The 26503-nt window shown below is 47.4% G+C and overlaps 1 long non-coding RNA gene across 1 annotated transcript; it reads left to right on the top strand.

Annotated features, from left to right (window-relative positions):
- The first annotated feature begins 1224 nt into the window (after positions 1 to 1224).
- Positions 1225 to 16776, top strand: LOC149353712 (uncharacterized). Its single transcript, XR_016289596.1, has 3 exons — positions 1225 to 1261; positions 10355 to 10519; positions 16584 to 16776. It is a non-coding gene; the product is annotated as an uncharacterized LOC149353712 (long non-coding RNA).
- The last annotated feature ends 9727 nt before the right edge of the window (positions 16777 to 26503 follow it).

The raw sequence follows: 26503 nt of genomic DNA, 5'->3' as shown, positions 1-26503 counted from the left end.
AGAAAGCAGCTTTTGGTCGCCCGTTTGTGCGTTTCGTGGCGTCGCTGTTGCTGTCGCCGTCGCTGTTATCCGTTGTAACCAGCAGTGGGCACCTTACTTGCGCTTTAAGCTGCTAAAAAATGGAGCCGGAGCTTGGAAAGCAAAGGAAAGGCGCATAACTGCCCTCTTGGAACATTGGACACTTCAATGATGCTTTAAGCTACGAGGCGGTAGTGACCAATGTGCGCTGCATGCGTTGGCATTCACAACTTGTGCGATTTTAAGGAAAGGAATTGCGTATAACTGGCTCTCTGGGTCAATGGGCGCCTGGATCGCGCTTAAAGGTACGTGGGGGGATGAGAGAGAGATGTGGGCTGCAGGCATTGACAGCGTTGTGCCAGAAACGCGGCGCTGAAGCCGTAGGACATCGGCGTTCATTGTGTTCATTGGCGTTGACAACGTTTTACACACCGATCATTTCAAGGAAAGGAAGTGCGCATACTTGGCTCCCTGGGTCATGGATGCCTGAATCGCGCTTATTGGCACGTGGGGTGATGAGAGAGAGATGTGGGCTGCATGCGTTTGCGCTGACAACGGTGAGCGAATTCTCGCGATCGGCCATTAACTGCCACCAGCCAGGGGGTCAGGGTGGGTGTGGACTTTAATGTAGATATAAAGACAAACAGGAATTTCTTACCACTTATGCGGGAGAACATCCCGTTCCTCTCGCTTGTAACGCCTCACGGCTGTGAAAACCTCCCGAAATATTTGCGTATACCTCGTCTTTGAGAATCAGGCATTGGTGCAGCGAGTCGAGCATATATCCATCTATTTCTCCGACCACGAAGCTTCCTTCATGAGAGTCAAGAACTGCTAGTGAAGTGTTTCTTGAAGAAGGAAAATGTGTGAAAAATAACAAGTTGTCTGTAATTGTGCATACATGTCTTGCTCGAATTCCTACCCACAATCTATCCAAAAGCTGAAAGAGCTGATGACCTGCGTTCAAATTTCGCATTAGAAAGTAACGTAATCGTCGACATTTTCTTATTCGCGAGATTAAGTACTGACATGGACTAAACTGACTAGGTTAAACAAGTTTTTTTTAGAAAAAAGACAGAACGCTTGGCACTACTGTAATGGCACGTCCAAGGCTAAATTTCTTTTGTTGGTTACTTTTTTTTCTCTTATGACTGTTTTTAAAGCAGCAACCTTTTGTTGTTTTTTTCTTTTCAGAGAGAGATTGATGGCGAAGTAGCTGACGCAGGACTTCCTCTACTTCCAGGTTCGATATTTTTTAGTTATACCTCTTATTATCTTATTGCTTTGATTGTGCATGCCAATTTCTGCCTCAGAAGCGGAATTGTAATTTTTGGGCATTAAATATCTGAGCAGAAAGGAACAGAAAACATACGTGGCTTGACAGCGACGTTATTTCACATAGGCTGATAACACGAAGCAGATTACTGTGCAAACTTAGGAGGGTAGATGTGTAGGCCAGTTGGTGAGACATGAAGGAGCTAGACACCGCAGCGGACACGGAACAGAGAAAGAAGACGACACAGGAGTTGCAAGTACCGCCCTGTGTCGTCTTCTTTCTCTGTCCCGTGTCCGCTGCGGTGTCTAGCTCCTTCATTACTGTGCAAACCTGCTTGTAGTGTAGTCAACTTGTTTTCACGTGTGGCCTGGCTTTTCTGCTCTTTTTGTATAAATACTGCGTCTATCGAGTGAAAGAAAAAACATTAGTTGTGGGCCAGCGCCTTTTCTGAGTACATCGCTCTCGTCCTTCGTCTTCACCGTGCGCCAGTGAACAATGGCCTAGCCATTCCGTCTTATGAGCGCACACTAATAATAAGAGCCTTGCACTTCTCTTGTCACTGGACCAAAGAAGGCGGTTCGCCATTCGCGACACACAGGATGTTCCACTCAAGGACCCTGCAGGTGGGACACAAAGTTTATTAGCATAAACATGTCCCCCAATGAACACATTGCACAAATCGTCAGGAGGGAGCATTATGGGGGCTCTCTTCTCTGTTTTTATTTATAACCGTGGCGGGAGTGAAAACCGTTAAAGAAAGGATACGGCTGGTTCAGGGCATCTGCCGAAAAATCGCTTACTAAATTTACCAAATTCGCTGTAAGTGCAGCTGTGCTTGAAACATGAATTTCCTCCATAACACTTAGAGAGTCCCTGAGTGGGTTTACCGCGCTTCAGCGCTCCAAGAAAACGCATTAATGTTAAGCGCCTGGTCGTGAACCTTTTGGCCTTGCCTCTCGGTCATGGGTGCTACGCAAGTGCTGTAAGCAAGACATTCACATTCAAAAATACAGTACTAGCCCACGGCACACATCAAAAACATTTCGAACCGCTGTGTGACTTCGCAGAAGACAAGCTATGTGTTCACACCGATGAAGGAACGGCAACGTCACGAAGAAAAGAAAAAGACGTAGGCAGAGCGTAATGACTTACCGTTGTGGGCGAGGCAGACCATCGGCCCTCTATCACAGGTAGGAATCACTGAAGAGCGCGGGGAGGGGTGAACCTTCTACCACAAGCACCGTGACATTGAGTCACAGTTGGGCAACATGTCAGGGATTCATTTTCAAGAAACGACAAAAACAAGAAAAGGCAGAGAAGGTAAGAACAGGGGACCAAAGATTAATTGCTTTGCCTGGAGATAAGACCGCGAGACAGGAAAGACAAAAATATTTGCCGGCATTATTTAAAGAGCGGTCACTCAAAGGCGGCTTCAGGGCAAGTAGCCGCGCTGGGCGAGAAGTTGTGCAATGATGTACTGAATGCATCACCTTTTTCTGCGAATAAACTCGACCAAATGCCCTGTACATTTAGCCTCCCCCCTCCCCATCCCCAACCGTAAACCACATCCTCCAAGATTTGCCCAGAAACGCGGGCCTACGATAACTGGTTCCTGCATGAGAACGTATAGTGAATTCAAGGAAACGTGTTTCGAGAACCGTTTCAGATAAACAGCGCAAATGGCATTTAGCGGTTTGTATACTGCGATAATACGACTGAACGCGTTTTCTAGCACATGCGTCTGGCTACAAATAATGTGGATTTAGCACAGTGGCGGAAACAGCCTTTTGTTCTTTCCGTGCAAAAATGAGGCCGCATATAGAGCCACAAAAGTTTATGTCCAAAGTCGCGCGGATAGGGCATCAAACATGCCACATTTTTATTAACATTAGTGAATTCCTCTGGTACTCCAACTCTCATGCACTAAGCGCCTGTTAACGTCTACTCCATTTGTGAACATGCCAGGCCGTCCGCTATTCCTGGACTAAAGTATATTGCAGCGGATGCCTAGGGGTTTGAGTATTTCGCCTCACATGCGGAAGGTGCTGGGCTCGATCCCCGGCGCCACCGGGTAGCACTGACTGACTGACTGACTGATTGACTGACTGACTGACTGACTGACTGACTGACTGACTGACTGACTGACCGACCGACCGACCGACCGACCGACCGACCGACCGACCGACCGACCGACCGACCGACCGACCGACCGACCGACCGACCGACCGACCGACCGACTGACTGACTGATTGACTGAATTCTTTATTCAGACAAGCTTAGTCTGAGCTGAGGGGACAAAAGACAATTAGCTTTTGCCGGACGAGACCCCGTCACCCATTATATAGTCAGCAGGATGACAACGGAACACGGTAAACAACATATACAGTGCATACAAAGTAAACACTGGTATATAAAGCAATAAAGCTGGCAACATCGCCGTATACTTATACATCGTTAGAGGAAGATGAAACGAAAAAAAAACATAGCTAATAACATAGCAAGTAAAAAAGAAGCGCACAATATACAAGTAATAAAGAAGCACATATTATACAAAACTAAAGAACGAAAACTGTTTATGGGGAGATAGAGACAGGAGGTAGTTTTTACACTGTTATTGAAGCTATGACGGGCACGAGGCTGCTCCGGAAGTGCCATAATGCCTGGATGTTTATCTATCAATTCAGGAATTAAGTAATCCAGTTTCTGCAGAATGGGCAGAAGTTTTACCCTGGCCTGGTGCTCGGCTCCTCTGGGCGGAAATGCTTGCGAAATGGCTCTTGGACTCCACCTCGTGTAGACGCAAATATCTTGTGCCATGGCGCTCTTTGACCACAGAAGCCCTTGCGCCATAAAATGCATAATAATCGCCATCATCTGCATTTGAGTAGACTGGAGGAGACTTATTGCGCTGCGGCTCTTTTCCTTCGAAAAAAATTGGAGGGACACTAAAGCTTCGCCTTAAAGGTATGACGGGATAGGGTGAATGGCTTCCATTAGCGGCCTGGGGACCTCTTTGCCTCTGACTTCGCAGACACGGGCACTGCCGGACAAGACACTCAAGGATTCCCTTTAAACAAGTCGAACACAATTATCTTATGCGATCTGTAAGCGCTGGTGGGCTTTGCTTCATCGATCTTGATGTGCTGCAGATTGTTTCCCGGTTTATGTTCTTCTAGAACGCCGCTCGCCCTATTCTTTGTGCGTTCCTACAGACAAATTTAGTGAATGCTTTGCCCAATCTGATTGTTTCTTCTGACTTTTGTGAGTGTCCTTCTTTATGCGGATTTATGCGCGATGTGTATTTGATTCTATACTTTCTAGCAGTTCGTTTAGGAAATAAATTCTTAATCTTAGAGTCGCGAAAACGCTTGGACTTGATTTCAATATTTTTCCCTCCACCAATTTACCGTTCTGCGTTTTCTGCGTTGGCTAGACATGATGTACTTGCATGGGTGCATAAAATGTCAGTTTCATCGTGCATTAAGACTTGGTTTACAAGCTGCACACAGAGTTAGCTCATTCAGGCGTAGCTTGAGAAAAAAAGGGGAATTTTCGTGCCCTTATTTAATTGCCGCCTTAACGCTATGGCGTTAAATTACAGGAAGGACCAAATAGTTGCGGAAACTCGCTTTCGTCGTCTGGCATCGACGTCTGTTCAATATGCTACGTACTGGAAAACGCGCAGACAACCGTGCAGATAATCGAACTCCATACGCCCTGACGGATGCCCGCTATGAGGTTGTGGTCATGGTTTATTGGGGTTTAACGTCCCAAAGCGACTAAGGCTATGAGAGACGTCGTAGTGGAGGGCTCCGGAAATTTCGACCACCTGAGGTTCTTTAACGTGCACTGACATCGCACAGTACACGGGCCTCTAGAATTTCTCCTCCAAAGAAATTCAACCGCCGCGGCCGGGACCAAACCCGCCTCTTTCGGGTCAGCAGTCGAGCACCATAACCACTGAGCCACAGCGGCGGCGATGCCCGCTATGTAACTGCGCGCAAGGGGTCGCGCAGTTATATTTACCTCGTCACAGCTTCGGCATGCGTGAAGGCTGCACTCGACACTAAGCGCAAAACACGAGCGCTTGTTTCTCACTCCTGGGTGGGGGAAGGTAGCGGAGAGAGAAAGAAAACCCCTCACTCGCGGCTCGCGAAATACGCCGCGCAAAGCGGTCGAGGTTGTATACACTTTCAAGGACAGACGTACTAGCTTTTTTCTTTTTGTCATTTTTGTCCCTGAGAGTTTGCCACAGGTCGGTCATCGAAATGTTGTCGTGCCCAGCGCTGCTTGCAACGCTCGAGCGGTGGACGCCACACACTTGGTGGCTTGTTGATCGCGCCATTAAACGACTTAACGACGAAACATGAAAGAGCATGCGCGTTCGTCCGTGGAGCATACATGGAGGTGCGGGTTATCATCCCCCGAGTGTTTCCCGTCGTTTTCTTCTTTCCGAGAAGCAACCGGAGCAGGACATTCGCTTCTGTGTGTACGACTCTGTGCACCGAGTATAATGGTTTCCGTGTGCAACGTACTACCTTGACGCGTCATAGCGATACGCTATAATTTCTTTTCATCTCTTACATCATTGATGTATAACGCTTTCATCCGACAAACAAGAATCGGCAAACTGCCTCAGATTATACCCTAACGTCATTTTCCACATCTTAGTATTTGCTGCTTTCGAGTGCATTTTTTTCGCGCTTGGTACCCACTCTATCACGTAAAAGAACGCTGAATCGCATTTCTGTGCTTCATATGCCGCGAGAATTGTCGTTTTCTCTTCTGCAGCTGCAGCGTTCTTAACTGGTATGGTTTGTAACTTTCTCTGCACTCGATGAGCCTCTTAAGGCCGCACCTACCCATCCAATTTCCACCACTCGCTGCGCTGTTCAAAGAGTACATGGAGAATAAAAAAACTAACCAAATACTGCGGTGAAGGTCTGCCCAACGTCGCCGCCTCGCTCGCGCGCCGCGCCACCTTGCGACAACTTTCGGAGACACGCAGCGGTCGAGGTAGCCTTGTCCAGCGACCTCCTGCAGGTGGCGAAACTGGTCGCGCACGTGGAACCACTGCTTTTAATTCTCAACGTTGCTGGAGGAGACGGGAAAAAAAACGGCGTCCTGTCCATTTGCCCTGAGGCGCTCGCTCAAACTATGTTTAGCGGTTAGACTTTCAATTTGAACAAAAAAAAAACAGGAAACGTGGCTGAATTCAATTATCGCAATTCGGTTTCAGCCAATAAAGGTCGGTATCCATGACATGCGCGCCGCAGCTAGCTGGCTGTCGACTAGAAGTTGCACTCGGCCAAAGGAGAAAATTAACGAAGCGCGGAAGCCAGAGTCAAGGTGAGGCAGCGTACCGATGAATTAAGCAGTGCAGTTGGGCAATTTGAGGTATCCCTTCTATTGTTTTGAGGACCGATGAAAAAGGGCACGAAAATAAGAGAAGGCACCCGGCGGGGAGCCCCAACCTACAGTAATGGCAAACAAGGTGATGCAAGACAATACCACTGACACCACTTCTTCGTCAAACTCCAGCTCAGCTACAGACGTCAGTGCTGACTGGACAAAGCATCAGCAACTACGTTGCTAATTCCCTTGCGGCACACTATGCCAAAGTTGTAATGCATAAGTCTGGCAGACACTTTGAAGTCCGTAGCGACCTCTTACCGGCCCCTCCCGACAAGAGTGTCACCAACGCATGATGATCAGTTCGCAGAAGGAACCGCTGGCCCCATAAGTAAACGTACCAGTGTTCCCAAGCAGAGAGACATGCGAGGGCCTTTCTTTCTTCCGCGGAATACTTGCGTTCAGCCGCTGTCAGTCATTGGGATGCAAAGGGTGCTGGTCACAGATCGTTCCCTGCCTGCTGCTGCAACACATCTCCTAGACCTGCGTCGGATGCGTCGGCAGACTGGCAATTCTGGATCCAATATATGTATTAAGCTGCATGGCTATAACCCTGCTCGGACTGCATAAAAGCTATGCGGTGCGGCTTCGTCGCAGACGAATTGCTCTCTTCGCAAGAGTTTTCTCACTGCTTCTAAAACGTCTGCATATTGTGGCACGAAACGGCAATAATAGCTTGCGAGTCCAAAGAACGACCACAACGCTAGCGCATCTATTGGCACCACTGCATGAGTGACTGTTTTCACCTTAGAATGCATAGGAGCAATGCCCTCACTGCTCACTTCATGTTCTGAAAACGATATTTGGTCCACATCAAAAACACATTTCTCATTCAATGTGAGGCCTGCTTTAGAGATCCGTTTTGAGAACTTCTCGCTCGCGAGCAGTCTTCCCCTGAATATTACATCTATGTTACTAAGCACCCCTTTGCAACCATTTAGTATGGCTGACATCAACTTCTAGAAAGCTGCAGGTGCTGTTGTAATGCCAAAGCACACTCCCCTAAGCCTAAACAGGCCTTCGTGTGTCACAAATGTCGTGATCTCACGGCTTTAAGTTGTGAGCTCCAGCTCATGACACGCTGTTTTAGAATCCAGTTGCTAAAATCTAGTGGCACCTGCCAGCTGATGCAGCAGTTCTTCTGTATGAGGAAGGGTGAACCCATCCGCTATGATGGCCTTGCTCACCTCTCTTAGGTCAACCCAAAGGCGTACAGTTCCATTGGGCTTCTGCACAACGACGATATTGCGACGCCCATTCGGCTGCATATACTCGTTCTATGATGCGTGGCAGTTCCAGTCGGCGCAACTCAACAGGCACACGTGCACGCAGTGCAAGAGGCCGTCGTCGTAGCTTGGCAGCTACAGGCTTCACTGAAGGACGATCTTTGACTTGGTGCACGAAACATTTGGCGGGGCCAAGTTCACCGAAGAACTTTCGAGTAGTCCACCAGCCTCTCTTTAAGAGGTATTGACACGGGTGATGGAATCCTGCTATAAGTTAGAATGACTGCGCACGCGTAACGCCTTGGAGGGGCAGCGCGGCGACGCAGTTTCGGGTTTTGCACAGGCGGCCGCCGCCGACTCAGGAGGGGAGCGTTCATTCGACCGGTATGTTCAGTCCCCATCTCTCTGGGAGATGTGGCTGCCAGGGACTCTGGAACCGGAAGAGGGGGGGGGGGGGGGGGCGCCCCCCAACTTTTTCCAGAGGGGGCGCTGCCCCCCCCCCCCCCCCGGATCTTTCCCGATAGCATCGGGCATCGGGCCGAACGGGTGGTGGCGTTCCGTGGACTTCCTGGCAGCGCTACAACACGGTGTCGCGTTCCACTCCTAAAGGCGAAGCTTAAGCGTCATTAATTAGCAGTTAATTATTATTTTGTCATTGATCAGTAATTAGTCATTAATTAGTAAGTTGTAATTACTTAGTAATTATTACTTCATGATGTGTGACGTCATCCAGTGGTGACGTCACCAGTGCCACAGAGCCAGTCGAAGTGGTGGGCAAAATGCTTTCGCCTCTACTCACTTTAGACAGTCAAAGTGCCTCCTGAGATGCCCCCGCCGCTGCGATTGCAGTGCCGTTGCTTCCGGAATCCTACTCAGGATGACCCTTGGTCAAACAACAGCCAATTTTTTTTTCATACATGACTTCATTGTGAACTTCAAGCAGACATGACGTCGAACTGCCCCAAGTCGTGCCTGCATGCCTGCGAAGCACGTTCACAACGGCGCTCACCTGGACTTCGGTAGATTTTGTATGTGGAGCCCAAGAGAGAAAGAAAGCAGCACCAAGAAAACGGTGCTGCTTAACAGACATGTTGACCGTCGAGAAATAGCCTGCAACCCGTTAGATGCTTTCGAGTGAAAGGCAGAATTGCCGCTTTTGCGTGTGAGAGCATCCTCTGCCTTTTTTTACAAAGCTTTTAATGATGTCTAGGCCTTCTTGCAAGGTCGACCGGATGTGGTCCGCAGTTATAGAAGCAGGAAGACCGTATGAACATTGTAAATGAGGGGGGGGGGGGGGGGGGGGTTCACGGCAAATTCTCCACCACACACTTAAAAAGAAAAAGGCACAGCACGCTCCCTCGCAACAGTGCATGAGGCACTGTTCCATGTTGTTCCTTTCACTCGTCTGCATAAATATATTCCTGTCACCAAAAAAGTGAGAAATCACTCATAGAGGCCTTCAATCACGCAAGGTTCAGTAAACTTAGAAGTAAATTAATGTGATCGACAGTGTTGACAGTGTGGAATGCACGCTTGATAGCTAGAAATACTGCTTTGATGATATTACCCAGGCTACGGTCGTGCTCAGCACATGCCGCTATGTTGATAATTGCACTCATAGTCCACCTACGCCTAGGGAAGCCATTCATAAACGCTGAGACTACTCCTGCCTCATCAGCCTTACACAAAGAAGGCAGTTACCGGGCTTTGCTCTCCTCATACTTCAACCTGCCTCCCCCACACGTCTTCCAAATTTATAAGACCCGCATATCATCATAGCCCTACTGAAGCCTGGAGTCAGTAATTTTTCCCATCACTCTGCATAAGCAACTCGCCAGGCTCACTGGACGAAGAGTCGAGAAGAGAGATTTACGGGGCTTTCAGACAGGAATGACGCGAGCAATCTTCCATGACTGGGGAATAGTTTCCTTGACCTGTACGTGGATAAATATCGCCAAAAGCACAGCGGTGCCCTTAGACCCAAGATTTTGAATCATGCTGCAGGTAACGGCGTCAGGCCCGAAGGCAAAAATATTTTATAACGGATGCGACAAAAAGAAGGGAGATGCGACAAAGAAAAGGTGCGCATGACCAGGGATCGTTTTACCCCCGGTGCAGGTTTAAATCATTCGCACAAAATCCAGTTTTCTTCAGGCAGAGTTTGTTAACACCAGTCCTTGGAACGGATGTTCGTACGCTCCTTGAAGCAGACGCGGTAAAAACGAATCTAAAAATAGCTTTGCTTTTATCGCTTCATGCATCATTGGTGTTTAGATCTATCGGCAATGTGATTCTTCGGATATGATATTAAAGGTGGTTCTCCCTTTAATGCTCAGACAACTGCCCACATTCTTGGTTCCTTGCACTGCTGGCAATCAGAAACGGTCATTCATTCTACCTTTTTTCATGCTTTTCGTTTTAGGATCCCGCTCGGTGGCTATCTTGGAGGAGTGATGCAAGCCGCGGCAGCAAGCTGCGAAGCGGGCCTCAGGCGTTATTGAGCAACCTCTCACAATGATGACCAGTTTCTTTGCGACACCAGCTGCCAGCGTGAAACGGGCGCATCCAGGCAGCCTTGATGCACAGGGTGAGCAATCCAGTACCTCGATAAATATTGAGCAGTCTGGAAAAGCATGGAGAAACACAATTATACCGCGTCTACCTCCTAGGCTTGTGACCCTGGTGGATAGCGTTGCTCAAAACGAGTTCATCAGAATAAAAGAAGAAAAAACTCTCCCTATAATTTCCCGCAGGCTATTTCTCTTCGACATAAGGCTGAGAGTTTTCACTTTTGTTTAAAAATAGTTCGTACATCTGTTTTTTTTAATCATATTGCTGACCAATATTTTAATATCGCTATCAACTCTTCAATGGATCCCCATTACTTGGCGTGATTAATAAAAGCCTGCCGGGCAACAGATACGTTAAAAAGGGGAGATATGTACAAGGAATGTGGGCTAAATGTAGAGAACACGTGCATAAAACGCATCGCCGTCAGCACACAGTGTCACCCGTGCAAGTGTTTCACTTAATAAATAGGGAGGATTAAACTGAAGGAAAGCTATGTGTGGAGCGGCAAAAGCAGAGGGAAAGACCTAGAGGAAGAGAGGCTCCTTGTATTGCTTTTACACAGCTCGTAAACCAAACCAAACCAAATCAAACAAAACAAAAAATTTCCTGTAAAAGAAAATACACGACGGGAGCGAACCTTCGATCTGAGAACTTCTTTATCTCTGCGGTGTCGCTTTAATCCACTCGGATACGGCGCTACGCACACTAGCGTGCGGACGCATTGGCTTATAGCCATGCAGCGCGATATGGGCTAACTATGTTGCGAAAATCTCTATTGACTAACGGAAAGCCCGGTCGCTGAAAAAAAAAAACGATTCGAGCTGTAAATTATATAAAAATCGTCTTCCTGTCACCCAAATCTGCTCTAAATTTTCGTCGTTTCCATAAACGTCTATTGCTTAAAATTCAAATGGCTTTGAAACAAAGGTTAGGCGAGGCATCAGTACGCTGCTGCCTTTCACACGTGCGGGAGAGGACATAGAACCTAAACTGAATGCGTTATCTGCGCGATCAGTTAAACCAAAAAAAAAAAACGCGGACAGCTGAAAGTCCCAGCTTGCAGCTGTCCCGAATTCATGACAACGTATTTCCGCTTATGAAGGTACGGTGACGCGACGCAAGAATTCTTCTTGAAGATAGAAAATATTTTTTGTGTTAGAAAAGAATGTGAACCAAAAATGATATAATACGACTTTTCAGAACCTACTGGTTTCCTTCATCTGGCTTGAATACGGGCAAGTTGCAGCTTGCTTTTCTTTCTTCGCCTCGTTCAGTCAGCCGCCGGGTCACTGACCGTAGACCGTTCATGTAAGGGGGGGAGGGGGGTGGGGAGGGGGGGGGGGCAGGGTTCCGAAGGAGCGGTCAACGAGAGCTTAAAAATTCCAAACTGCAACTCCCCCGCAGTCATACCTGATGATGAAATCGAGTTTTCTGAGACGTGATGCTATTTTGTTTTTGGTTGGCGTTCATTTCTAACGCACCTTTGTCAATTTTTTTCTTTTGAAGCAACAGTTATATATCACAAAAAATTTAGAGGACGCTTAAGCTTCGCCTTTAAGAGTGGAATGCGACAGAGCCTTGCAGCGCTGCCAAGGATTCCACGGAACGCCATTGCCGGTTATGCGCGACACCTTGCCCATTGGGCAAATCGAAAATTGTTTTTTAAGGAAAGGAAATGACGCAATAACAATCTCAGTTACCTTGGTGGACACCCTAACTGCGCAAGATATGTTTTTTTTTTGCGCACCCCGTTTATTGGTCTCCGGTTCTCCCGATTATAGGTCACCGGTTCGAATCTCTGCCGTGAGCTAGGCCTGAACTTAACTAGTAAGTTTATTTTGCACGAAAAACTGAAACTTATGACACTATCCTGAACATTCTGCGGCAATTTTTACGTAGCCCGCGGGTATTTTCGACACGCGGTGCCGACTACTACCACTATGCCGACGGCTTTTCGACCGAGTGAGCTGCATACGCCGTCGCGTAATATATTGCAAAAATCAGTGTTCAGTTGCAGGAAGAGATGGAGGACCAAATTTATGACTACTACTCAGCTTATACGGTTTCTTTACCTTAAATGAGGAGCCCTCGATGCTCCCTCAGTCAGCTCAGGAAAGCGTTGAAATAAGCGATCTTATTATAGAACCGTCTTTAGCCGCTCTTTGGGTGAGGAGGCACTGACGTGGCGAGGAGCATATTGTACGCGTCTGGTGTCGAGAATATGTGCCGAATAATGGAAATACATTTCTCCAAGTTAAAAAAACACAATTACGCATCTATAAATTTGTATTTCTTTCGAGGTACGTGCGCCTATATGCATTCGTTTCGCACTTTAGGCAGATTGTTTCAGCTCTCTCGACTGCTTGGCAGGAAAGCACAGTTGGTCTGGCAGCATCCCGTTGTTTACAGTTTTTACACTTCAGCGGGAGTAAGTCGGGTTTGCGGGAGAGTAGCGGCAGCACCGAATGTTCACTGTGCCATTGTGAACTCGGCGTGGCCGCAACCACCGGAGACGCCCTACTGCGCAAGCGCATAGCGAGTATTTGTCCGCTGAAGCATGCATTCAAGGAGTAAAAAGAAGAAGCTTGAAAGTATCGTAGTGCCGGCTTCACAAAAAGGATACTTCAAGTGGAGGCCTCACAAAAGGTTTAGTAGTTAGCGTATTCAAAAATTGACTGCAGGACGGCGAGCCGCTCTTAATGCATCGTCACTGAGGAAAGGCGCTTTATAAAATTTGGCCTGTAGCCTCACATTATCGCTGGTTGAGTGTTCGAAGAAAACTGAACGGTTTAGTTCCTGGCAGAACTTGGACCACAAAAAAGAAGTTTTTTTTTTATCTGTGGTCATTGTGACGCAAAACAGGAGAATACTGTTTAGTCGTCTACTACTTGTGTAGCGTACACAAAACCACAGGACACTATTTAATACCTGGAAGAAGAATTTCATTTTCGGACATCCTGCAAGCGAGCCTTAAGATGACTTTAGTTAATTTTCCCACAGTGAGCAATATTTTGGAGAAGGACTTGAGTCTGGGCTAGCAAGTGTGACATTCTAGAAAACAGCCATCAAACGGACGGCACGCAGAAAGGAGCACATACACACGAGGCTGACTACAACTGAGCTTTGATTCAAGCGAACGAGCACATATATAGTGAAATGAGGGCGAGGGGGTAAAAGAGGGAAAGGAATGTTTTGCAACGGCGGGTGAACAGAAGTAGTTACGTCATTAGGATAAAACCATAAAAAGTAAAAATTTATACAAACAACAAAGACAAACAAAATGGACAAGAAACAGCGGGGATGTAAAGGGCCACACCGGAAATAAGGTCTTCCGAGAATCGGCCTTCCTCGCGAAGCATCTCTCGCATGCTAAGCCGCAGGATCCCTTCTATATTGCCAACTTCGTTCCAGTTACCACCCTCCCGCGGGAGAAAGGCGAGTGTGTTGTTTCTGGCTCCATCGACATCTAGGACATGCTTTATTCCATCCCCCACTCAAGCCTTCTCCCAGACGTCAGGTCGGCGGTGGAACAACAGGATGTGATACCGTTCCAGAACTCTACAGGGATGTCTTTGGATGCATTTCTGGTGTTGCTGAGCAATTACTTGAGCGCAACGTTCGTTTGTTTCGAGGGGAGGAGCTTCATCCAGAAAAGTGAGATATGCATCAGTTCTCGGGGGGCACTGCAACTATGTGAACTGTTTTTAGCTGCCTTCCGAAGAAAGGTGCAGGAGGCTCTCTGCGACAGGCGAGTGCGGGCGGTCTTCCGATACCTCGATGATTTTCTCATCCTTTGTGATGAAGATGTGACACTGTACACGAGTCATATCAAGAACATGTATTGCAGACCTTCCATGCATGCTGTCCTGACCTAGCTTTCATGTCGGAACTTCCGGAGGGTGGAAGCATCCGCTTCTTGGACCTAGTGCTCATTTTCAACCCTAACCGTGCCTGACGAAAGTATGAGCCCCGGGCCAAGAAAAAGTTCCTGCCGTACGACTCATGTCACTCGAAGACCGTCAAGTGAGGGGTAGCGGTGGCGGCACTTTCATCTGCCCTGGAACATTCTTGTGAGCACCAAATGGGCCCTAGCTTCGCCACACAGGCAGCTAGACTGAGAGAAGCTGAGTTTCCTGCGAGTGTCTTATCTGCAGTGTGTGAAACGTTACTCAGGCGCTTCAAAGATATTTCCAGCGGCCGACCCTTGTGGAAAATCTGCTTTCCCCTTTCGTTTCGACGCGGCCGACCACCATGAATAGATTTATTTATTTTTATTTATTTACAATACCCCTAAGGACCATCGATCGTGCGAGGGTACTACATAGGGGAGGGGGGGGGGGCGATACAAGCATAACAATATGACACAGGCACTTGAAACAAAATACACGTAATAATGAATTAAAACTAGTAATGTACACCAATAACACAACAAACAACGCAGAATAAGATACTCACTAAATGCACATTTAGCATATGAGAGTTCACGCTATGTCGTCCCTCCCTTTGTTCCCTCGAGCACCAACCCCTCCGCGGTTAGCGGGCGCGAAACGTTGCATCCGCGGTGTGTAAGTGCGAGGCCGGAAGACTAGACCCCCCATATATTTCTACACTCTCTAGCCCTTATCCGCCGCGGTGGCTCAGTGGTTATGGTGCTCGGCTGCTGACCCGAAAGACGCGGGTTCGATCCTGGCCGCGGCGGTTGAATTTCTTTGGAGGAGAAATTCTAGAGGCCCGTGTACTGTGCGATGTCAGTGCACGTTAAAGAACCCCAGGTGGTCGAAATTTCCGGAGCCCTCCACTACGGCGTCTCTCATAGCCTTAGTCGCTTTGGGACGTTAAACCCCATAAAACCAAACCAAAACTCTCTAGCCCTTCCGCGGACGGGTACGTGCGAAAACCAAAAGTTGTCATTCCGTACACTCATGGACTTGCGCGCCATGTGCCAAGCCCACCAAGATTGCCACAAGATGTGGCGGCTCGGGAAGCCATGTCAGTGTCTGCAAAGGCAACACTTCCACAGCGGGGCGCAAGTGTGACACGAGGCATCAAAGCCCGTACACATCATGCGAAGTCGGCGTGGTTTACAAGCTGCCTCTGTTTTGCGGCAATGTGTATATTGGCCAGACTGGTATGTGCTACAATGAACGTGCCATATGGAGCATGCAAGATCGGTCAAGTACAGTTCTGGAAGCAACCTACCGCAGCATTGTAAACACTGTGGGCCGAGAGGATGCACTCCCTCTCTTCATGAATCTGTATTCCTTTCACAACTATCGCTCGTCAACCGGCTGCCTGGCGCAAGCCGTGAGGCACAAAGGCCGCTTTACGCTTCCCTGTGGCCTAAAAGCGAGCGTTGGACAACATTTATTTGTTAAGGTCGGTCAGCCCGTGCGTGGTGCACGTGTGTCGGTGCGTCGGTCATCCAGAAGGAACTCAAGGGGTTGAGGGGTTAAAACAAGTATTTACTTAAAGGCAGAGAAAAACATAAAAAAGGTAAAAACGAACCGCAGGAGTAGCAGAAACACTATACAAAACATGAAACGCGACAAGCAGGGGACGGACAATACAAAAACAAACTCATTCAACTATAGCGAACAACAATCAGGCGTAGAGTGCGTCAAAGGAAGGAATATACAAAACGTTAGAGGTATTCAGTGTTCATATGGGAACCTATGGAAAGGCGTTTAGCTGTCTGGCTTTGACAGCCTATTCCTTTTCACGCGAGAGATCACACGCAGCATACAGATGCACGCACAGAGCATCATACACAAAAGTGTTGTGAGCCTGGTGTAGGTGCACCTTTGCAGAGTAGTTTTTACAAGGCAAAAGGGCACACTACAGTTTCATGTATACCTGGCATTATCCACACATGCCACAAGCCTTGCAATGCCCCTACTGCCCACAGCCCTTTACCGCCAACCTAGCGTGCGTGGGGCTCGGGTTGGCAGAGCTGGTTTCCCATTTCGCGTTGGTACGACTGGCCGAGGAGCTGCTGAGTGCTTAATTTGTCACTAAGTAAAGTGTTTCTCTCTCTCACATGCCACAGTGGTTTGAACTTCCTTTCCTTGTTCTTTTTACAGGTTGCCAGGGGCCCTGAACTTCAGTTTTACGATGTTGTGTCAAGTTGGCCCGGTTCTGTTCACGATAACCGCATCTTCTTTAACAGCCGAGTGATGGTGAGCTACCAACAAAAGGTAGTGGTGTTCTTCTTGGATATCAAGGATACGCATGTTTGCCCTCGCTGATGACGCCACTCAGGAACCCGCAAACTTGCGCACAGAAAAGGCAAGAGAAACAATTTTGCAGCACCAGTGTGTGATATGCATGTGTTAATTATTTTTCATGCTCCCTGCAGCTGCAACAGGAGCCATATTAAGACGTAGAACTCAGTAGAGCGAGCATTTGGAGTATGGAAGAGGAGGTTCATGTGTCTGAGAAAGAAGCTCGAAACGAAGACGGAGCAGTGAGCTACCATCAACACGGCATGCGCAGCACTGATAACATTGCGTGTTCCCTGAGGGACCAAGTTCCAAATGGCGATGAGCCCGAAGAGGGTGACGCAGGACCATGCCCCCCTGACACCCTTCTGGGCACCCAGCTGTGACCACGACTTATTCAGCGATGCTTCACAAACAACCAGAGAGGAGCTGGCATTGAGGCGGACTCTGATTAGAGGTAAAGTTGTGTGTTAAATGCTTTGCAATTGCAAGTGAATATCAGCATGAACTGAGAATACTGCGGGAATGCTAAAGTGACCTAAAGAGTTGATAAAGGGTTGAAAGACAGTTGCACAATACTAGGTACAATGATTTTATTCAGTGCTGCTTTGCAGAGAAAGCCTCGAGTTGCTTGGCAAGTACAGCTTGCTTAAGCTTCTGCATTTTTTCTTTTTCTCGAAACATACGCATCTTCATCTAATGAATTGCATTTCTTCTGTGGCTTTCATCTGTCTTTTGCTGCTCTTTTAGAACACGCTCGTCTGCAATCATTTTCAGCCTTGATTGATGTTCAATGCGCCTTTGTGTCCGCTCATCCTCTTTAGCTTGAAGCCGTGCTTTCAGGTTCTGTCGACAGAGCTTCCTCCACTGCAGCAACCCGGCCACTTTGCGATGGTGAACCACTGGCTCGGTTCCTGTGTCGTCGCTATGTGTAGGCCGGGCAGTTGCCTCTTTTTCTTCGGCTGCCAGCCTGACATTGCGGACAGCAGGTGCTGGCGAGCTGTGGAACACATCATCTACCGTTTGGCTACCATTAGCTTGGCCGTCTTGTGTGTATTCTGCGAGAAATTGTGATAAAGCATTTCAATACGTTCTTGCTCAATTCAAGCAAATAATTGTCACTGAGCAAAAGTAGCCCGTATTAGAGCTTGTTTTTCATAGCTAGTTCAGCTTCTACAGCTTTACACGTCTGAAGTTCCTGAACTGGGTGCGACAGTGGATGCATATTAACCGAGGCTTGTCTCATATTATGTTTGTATTTCTAAATATACTTGGTTTATAGCAGCGAATCAGCACGCAAGGGTACGTACGGCTGTGCTCGTGTGTTTTTAAAATAGCATTTTTTGTCATAAAACTACGCCACTTTGTGACGAGCACAATTCGATTTTGAAACATCGTTCGTTGAGTAACAAGTCTCTGATAAGGGGTGCCGGCGTGTTCGCTTTAGGTTAGGGTTCATAATTCAAGCGAAATGCAAGTGCGATAGAAGCAGTTTACGGGGGTGCGTCCACCCGCACGGTGCTCAAACTGACTGCAGTTATACGTGCTTCCCGTGCTTCCTTGCTCAAGTCATGTGCCGGAATCGCAATGTTCTGAAAGCAGTACATTCGAAATGAAGGTTTTATGCTTTACGTTATGGGCAGACATAGACCGCGTCAAAAACGTCGCAGCGTTGGTAAGACGTCAGGAATTGGTGGTAGGCTAGGTAGTGTGTATCCTAGCTGTTGCAACTCTTAGAGGGGTTCTTTTAGGTCGAAAGCACTACTTCACAGGATCAAACTCAACCAAGAATCTTGTGAAATACCTTAGCTTGAGGGTGTAGAAATAGAATAATTATTGCCGCGACTGGGTTTCGAACCCGCGGCGTCGCAAACAGATCAGCTTCCCTGGCCACTGCACGAGAGCACTATGCTATCACCGCAGCCGATTGCGCGTCATGTTATACTGAAACACACTCTCGCACTACACATCGCACATCTTCGCCTTCATCAACGTCCGTTTACTGCACGAACAGATCAGCACAGCGCAACCTCGATAAGAGCATAACCTGGGTCTAATATCGTCGCCAGACGTGCTCATGACCCATTAAAGCAAAACCATGAGCCAACCAAGCTAAAAACATGCTTTCGCACGTCTACTCGGTTTAGCTACTTCAAAACTCTGTCACGTTTTTAGTCCTGTTTCCTTGGCATTTTGTAGGATCGAAAAATCCAAGAGAAAAAGGGAGAGGGTGATAGCATCGCAGCGATCGCCCGTGTGCTTCGTATTAGAGGTCGTTTTGGAATCGCATTTTACTGCCGCTCGTGAGGCATTCGTTTCCTTGATGCCGTTTACTCTTAAGAAACCCACGAGTACAACCTGAGCGCGTCGTCGCTGAAACATGGACGTGCTCACGACTCACCACCTCTGCCCTGCCCTTGCTTCGCGTGGGCAGAATTTCGCCGATAGCACCTGTGTTTATCACTATGTGAGGCTTCAGGTACTCTGATATATTTGCAGATATGTGGGCTAAAACAGCCGCAAATGATGTGAACAGATAGGCTCATGTGGCCCAGCTCCAAATAGAACTGAAAAGAAGGAACCGCAATGTTGGAGAGATATCTGAACGATTAGGCGCGTGAAGGTGCTTTATTTATGAGGCATTAAGGCTGCGCTTCGCTAAAAAACAACAAAAAATATATTCCTCTCCTATTATACATGTATATCTCTCCTATTTCAGCAGATGCTTGACGCTGTCGTACTGCCCGATTGCTTGATAGAGGCGAAGGTCGTTCCACTTCCTATATCTGGTCTCAGGCAACCTGCGTTTAACTATCGACTCATCAGCTAACAACCATACTATGCAACTTACTCGAAAACGTCGTTTTTTTTTATCAACTAGCTAATTTTCTTGCTTCCATCGCTTCCTTGGCGCCAGCGCAGCAGGATTCTGAAAATAACAATAATGCGAGGCCCAATTACTATCATTTACATATTTTTTGCACTTGATTCTCAACCATATCACTGTCAGGCTGAGTGAGCTAAGTTTGATTTCGCGAAAGCATGTGACCAAATCAATTACCTCCACCCTCAAATCACGCTTCAAAGCCTGAACATACTCCTGAAGTTATTAATGTGGGTGCAGTATATTCTTAACAACCGCAGTCATTTTTTCTGTGCAAAAATTGTCAGCTCCACACTTGCGCCTGCGGGATCAGATGTTCCGGTGTTAGGTCCTCTTCTTTTCCAAATTTATATTAATAACCTGCCTAACTCTACCATCTTCTCCTATTCACTTATTCGCTGCAGACATTGCTGTTTATCGCGAAATCAATAACAACACTGACGTCTTCGTTTTTCCCATTCGTGTTAAACATAGTGAATTAAGTTAAAAACTTCCCCGTGTAATCCGCGCTATGCCTAGAGTACCCCTTGCAAGAATACATGCGTTGACCTCATTCATGCACAAGGAACAACACAAAGAAGGTTGCCACTCTTTTCGTTACGTGACTTGTAAGCAGCCAGCAGCGGTGACTTAGTGCGTGTGACTCTCCACTTAAACCCTCGCCTTCTCTAGGAGAGCGGCGCAAGGATTTGTTTTGAACTATATTTAATTTCCACTGGCGTCAGGCGTTCCAGGTGAGGTCGGCGAGGCGGAGGAACGAGGACGCTAGATTCGGCATGAGCATATTTATAGCAGTTTTCTGCTAGCGGCCAGCAACCATACACAAAAAGTATCACACACGAACGAGAATGAATGCCGACACTACAAGCACGTGCGAGTGTGGCTATGAGAAAGTGCGAGGTATGCTACGAGGGCGTGCTCGAATGCAGCAGAGAGAAAGAGAAATAACTTTACTGACCAAGGGATTTGGGGCACGTAGTTCTCTGGGTACACGCACGACCACATTACGCTAAGCGTTCATGAGTTCATGAAGTTCCATGAAGTGGGCGGCCCGGTCAGTGGCGATCTTCTGCCTGGCCGGGTCCATCGAGCGCAGCAGGATATCCCAATCCTCCAAGTGGCCGGAGTTCCGGGCCCCGCGGGAGAGGGTCCGCAGGGCATTCAAGGAGAATGCGATTAAGAGTAGCGTAAGGGTGGGTGCACTGGATACAAGAGGGTGTGTATGCTCGCGGGTGGATGCGGGAGAGCAGATAGAGGGAGAGAAGGAGAACCCTTCACAAAGAAAGAGACTTTGCGATATTCCAAAACGCTAAAAAGGTGCAACGTTTTCAAATAATCTCTCATTCGTCGTATCTTGAGGATACTGTGCGTTCATATGAGTATAAAATTTACCTCTTGTGCGGTGCGCTTTATATAAATATATGCTTTCCTTCTTGTGCTTCGCTGGGTAAAAAATTCATGCCGGTTTTTAGCCACGCTGCCGTTATTAGTGTAGAACTACATGAGAAAGCGCCCGTTTCATAAGCTTCTAATTGCTGCGACGCGTGTCTGTTATTTCAATAATTTTATTTGGCATCTATTTCTATCACCTGCCATCTGTATGCACGCGGCAGGGAGAGTGATCCGGTTAGAGCCAGTGAACAGGCCCGTGCACTTTCCTCCTCTTCCTTCGTTCGATCTCAGCACCAGCATGCCAGGTGACAGGAGTAGCAGCGCCGCCAGCTCGGTTCGTCGCAAACGGCTTGAACACGGCGCGCTTCCATTACCGATATCGGCACCTAGAAGGCATGGGCTAAAATTCCACGGAAGCCCATATATTTCTGCGTGTGTTTTATATGCTCGAGTTTTCTTGTGGTGTGCACGGACGGACGGACAAAAACCTGCGGACAAACAGAATTAAAAAATGTGCCCGTTAAATGCATTCCTGTATTAACAAATGCAAGGTTATGCGTGAGTCACGCACTATAACTATCCTTGATAAGTATGTGCTCAGTAACGCTAACCTGGAACTCGTTGCGGGCTATAAGTATTTAGTAGTGAACGTAATGTCTGTCTTTGCTTGGAATCTTCACATAAACTAAAACGTTCACGAAACAAACTGCATTCTGTGCTATCTACGTCGTAACTTTTTAATGCACCTACTGCAGTCAAAATAACAATGTACAGTCCCCTTCAAAAGTGCACAGCCGAAAGGGCTTTATTCTGAGCTGTTTAGCGTAGCTCTCTAGCACATCAATCAGTCCAAACCTTGCACTGATTAAAGAAAGACGCAAACCCATTCCTCTTTCAAGAGATTGCGGTCGCTGAGGATGCATAACGAGACATGCTGCACGCCTCACAAGAGACCCCTTGGGCTGTATATCTTGGACGGGGGGTGTATACCAGACATTAGTTAGGCCTGAATTAGATAATGCGTCATCAATCTACGACCCTGGATGTTCGGAACTTACACCTTATTGGTATGAAAAATAACGTGATCACTTCCGCCTAATGAACACTGTAGAAAAGTATGTAGACTGCTTATTTCAAAAATTATATTCCCACACCGAACTAGATGTTCAATTCATCACTCGTGCATTCTATATCTCATCGCGCATCGCTAACATTCACTAAGTTCATATTGTCGCTTGTACCAGCAACTTTCAGAACGAAGGCTCTACTTTTTGCAAAAGCAGTTCTACGGCTGAAGACTGAACTTGAATAAATAAACAAATATTGCCGTAACTGGGATTCGAACCTGTGGCGCCGCGAACACATCATTTTCGCTTGCCTGTGCACGAGACTATGCTGCGATCGCTGCAGCTTTTTTTTCTCTCTATTGGATGGAAGTACACCCACACTGACAGGCTTCAAGTTAAAATTTAATTAGATCGCATCACGAAACCCTTCACACACACTCAAACAAGCATCCACTCTCATTTTGTCAGCACATCAAAATTCCGGGAGGCACACGCATACATCGAGGAAAGAGAGCTAGGCAGGAGGTCAATCCTGCGCAGCGTATACCGCCCGCACCATGGCACACTGCTCCCTGAACAGACACTTCGATGTACTATCGGGGACAAAAGTGGTATACTCCACGCGGCGGGAGCCGGTGCAACGGAAAACTGCGGCATTTTGGCGAGCTAAAGCACGAAATATCGAAACGAGCCAAGCACCATGCTTGCTGATAATAAAGGTCAGGCATTGGCTGTCTCGATCCCAGATGCCGCCTGTAGAAGGCGTTGCAACGCAGTTTTCCGTTGCTCCGGCTCCCGCCGCGTGTAGTATACCACTTTTGTTCCCTATAGTATGTACGTGGCGGCTCTGCGTGGTGATCTCTCATGCGCCTCTTTCACAGGCTTAACAATCCTATGAGCTCTAAAAGATCAAGTGGAACGTTACAACCTTCCATTATAGGAAAAAATCTTATAGTATAGGGCGTAATCTCCATGTCCTTTCTGACAGTAAGTTAAAGGGTGTCCCCCCCCTCCCCCCCCCCCCCCCCCCCCCTCCCAAGAAAAACCCCGCACCACGACAAAACACAAAGCAATGATCAATAGTTACTGGCTGCTGACACAAGCAACAGTTGACAGACCATGGCAAAAAGTCCCTTTTTCACGAAGCCACGTTTTGACAGGCAAAGTTAACGTAAAAAGAAAGCCTTTGCGGTCGCTTGCACACACATCCGTTGCACCCGCTTTAATACACCTTTGTCTAGAAAAGAGAGGTAAGGCTGCCAATACATCGGTACAGGAAACAACGCCTCAATCAGAATTTTCGTCATCTGTCTTCTGGATAGACTGTACAGAAATTCTAAGGAAAACCATCAGTGAGGAAATGGAATGTGTCGGCAACTTCTTTAAGAAAACCCCACAAAGGCCCTTCCCTCCTCTGACCAGTGGCTGCAAACAGAATAGACAAATGAGCACTTAATCGTCTGTTAAACACAGCTAGGTGAAAGGGATGGTTTCCTGTTTAGCCGATCACTCGTTTCGTTAAATTGCAACACACACTCGCGCGGTGCTTTGCACACCGTCGTATTCATCAACGATTACTACTATCCAACTAATATCGTTGCCAGGCTTGCTAACGACTCGGGAAAGCAAAACCATGATCCAACCACGCTAAACGCATACTTTCGCACGCCTACTCCGTCTAAGTGGGTTAAATCTCTACCACTTTTATATTTTATTCATTCGTCCGGAACGAATCAGCTGTCTGGAACAAGACGTAGTGTCAGTTACAGATATGGTTCTTTTTCACAATTCACCATGTAACCTCATTTAAAGTAACCTGCTTTAGGTTGTCTTTACAGTTCGCTTTCTATTGTAGGGCAGAGCCCTTTTAATTTATACATTTGTTTTCGTGAGCACCTTCCCTTGTTAGCCAGCGCCCTTTCCATGTCTATATGTTTGTTTCCGTGACGGCCTCCCCTCCGTCTGGTGACCTGATTGGCGGGCAGCCCTTTGTTCAAAGGTTGGGAGGCCAGGTTTGGGTGGCGTGCTCATTCGGCCTTCCCGATCTCAAAGGACGGCCGAAACGACAACCCTCGGAGCCTCCGGCATATTTTGGAGAGCAAGCCAGTGCATGCGTGCGTGTTGCCGCGCGTGTGTTTATTTAGGGAGTTTGTGTGTTTTTTGTGTTTCTAAGAAGTGTGTGGCTATGAACGAAACCAATCAATGCTGACCTAAAATGCTTCCATTTTTTTCTTTTCCCCCGAAGCGTCTTTCATTTTCGTGTGAAGTAGACTGTGCGCGTCGCTTCTGTAGTGATTTCGTGCCATTTTCACAGTCTGCCTTGACTTTTGTTGTACTGTCTGTGTATGCATGTAATATTGGTGCTGTGATACTGACGTTTGATGTAATTATTTTCTTTGCTGGTATGCTCTGCGAAATATTCAGATTTTCTGTGTTGCGCACTGCTGTATTCACTGTTTTGGGGACTGTGACCTCGCCAGGCTTCGCCGCCTTTTGCCACAGTTCCCTATTTCATCCTTGAAAGAAATTAAGCTCAAACTCAATGGCACTGAGAAAAATTAATGGTGTGCGAAACATTAGCGCTAGCTATGAAGACACAACCACGTCTCAAACCCATTTACTCATCGTCAATACCGCTTATGCAAGATCCTCCGGCTTTCCTACCACTTTCGCGTCCTCGGCGCACTCGAATTCCCCGAAAGCCACGCGGGGACTGAACAGGGGAAGGGCCATTTTCTTGGAAGAGCAGGACCCTCGGCTGCCTCTTCCCCCCCCCCCCCCCCACCCTTTTCATTTTCCGTGGCTCCCTGAGTAGTCAGTGGACATTACGAATGTCCTGGATTTCGTGCATGTTCCTTCGCCGTGAGTGCCGGGACTGTTTTGTGGTTTTATTTCCGCTTCTTCACCGCTTCTTGCATTTCTTTTCTCCTGGAAGCCTTGCTGTGGCGTTTATGCACTGTTCTTTCATTTCTATTCCTCAAGGGATGCTAAAGAGGAAAAGAAAGTGAGGCTGTACTGATGGGTTAGCATCTCCTGATAGCAAATTTCTCATTTTGGGTCAGTTAGCGCAGGGAAATTCGTTATTCGTTGTTAGGGTCAGGGAAGCAGAGGGGTGAAGGAGGAAGTCACGAGAGGGAGGTAAAGACAACACAGGCCTGTACCCTCCCCTTTTCTATCTTGCTTCTGCCCGATCTCGATTGCTTCTGCTCGATCTTGCTTCTGCACCGAACGTGCGCGCGGCAGTTTTGCAGCAGGCGACGGCGTTGCTGGGTCATGACGTCACTCAGACAGCTTCAATACGGCTGTCGTTGCCAGTGGGGGGCGCTCAGCTTACTACTTCTAAATGCAATTACTAGGTCAAATTCGCGCGTATCCTACGTCTTTTTTACGTATACACATAACAACGTCGTGGCTGATACCTGCAACGCAAACCACGATTTGTAGGTAGACCGTGTCACGACCTCTTCAATTTCAGCAAGGCTTTCTTCCGTCTACAGCTATGGAGAAAAGATCCATAGCAGCTATGCGCCCTAGTGCTTGCGGAAACTGTCTGTGCTGTGAAGCAGAAGACAGAGCTGGCTTCAGCATGTTATGAATTCGTTCAAAGGACTCGTTGCACATGCACTGAAACCTTTTAGACAAGGTTACGCTCTGCCATTGGTGGACAATCACAGTGCAATTACGTAACACGAGTGAAGCGGGAGAAAGTACAAATCTTAAAATACAGAGCGGTACTTGTACGTTTTGCTCCTCTTTTTGTCCCTGTCGCGCACAAATATTTAAAAGTACCGCGTACTAGAGTACGTGCCCAGGGTGACAATTTCTAGGTGGTGCTACACAAGCAAGTTTGTGTGCGCCCGGACTTCATGGTAGTAAGGTGGTGTCCCAAGAAAAGCAGCACTATCTTAAGACTGATAGGGAATTTTGGCTATCAGGTTCTTAATAACTAGTTTACATATAGGTGCGGTAAATTTGAAATAAAAGCCTTTCGTGCCCTTCGACAGCATGCTAATCAGTATTTATTTTTTTTGGCTCTGAAGCACATGAAGCAAAAGAGAAAAATAGGATTGGAGATACACAAGCGAAACGGTGGGTGCAATCTCTCTAGAAATGCATTCTCGCCGATTACCCAAGAAGCCTCAGATTATGTCGAGGCTACCTTCTTTTAACAAAAAATGTCTTGTATAGTTGGTTTTCCAGGATTTTCTGCACGTGACGGAAATCCTAGACCGATGCAAAACAACTAATGAAAAACGCGGTGCCAGTAGGGATCGAACTGGCGTTACCGACTAAGCCAGGAACGCCAAGCGTACGATCACCGAAAAAGTAATGGCACTGAATCCCATGATGTTTGCAGTCACCAAGGATCTTCTCCGCGCCAACCACTTGTCAAGAAGCTTTTTTTGAAGTACAAGCTGTCTTGGCACTCCAGCCGTTGA

The sequence above is a fragment of the Amblyomma mixtum genome, chromosome 3 (assembly GCF_055824585.1).
Source record: "Amblyomma mixtum isolate Tamu chromosome 3, ASM5582458v1, whole genome shotgun sequence".
Lineage (NCBI taxonomy): Eukaryota > Metazoa > Arthropoda > Arachnida > Ixodida > Ixodidae > Amblyomma > Amblyomma mixtum.
This window is presented reverse-complemented; position numbering and strand designations above follow the sequence as displayed.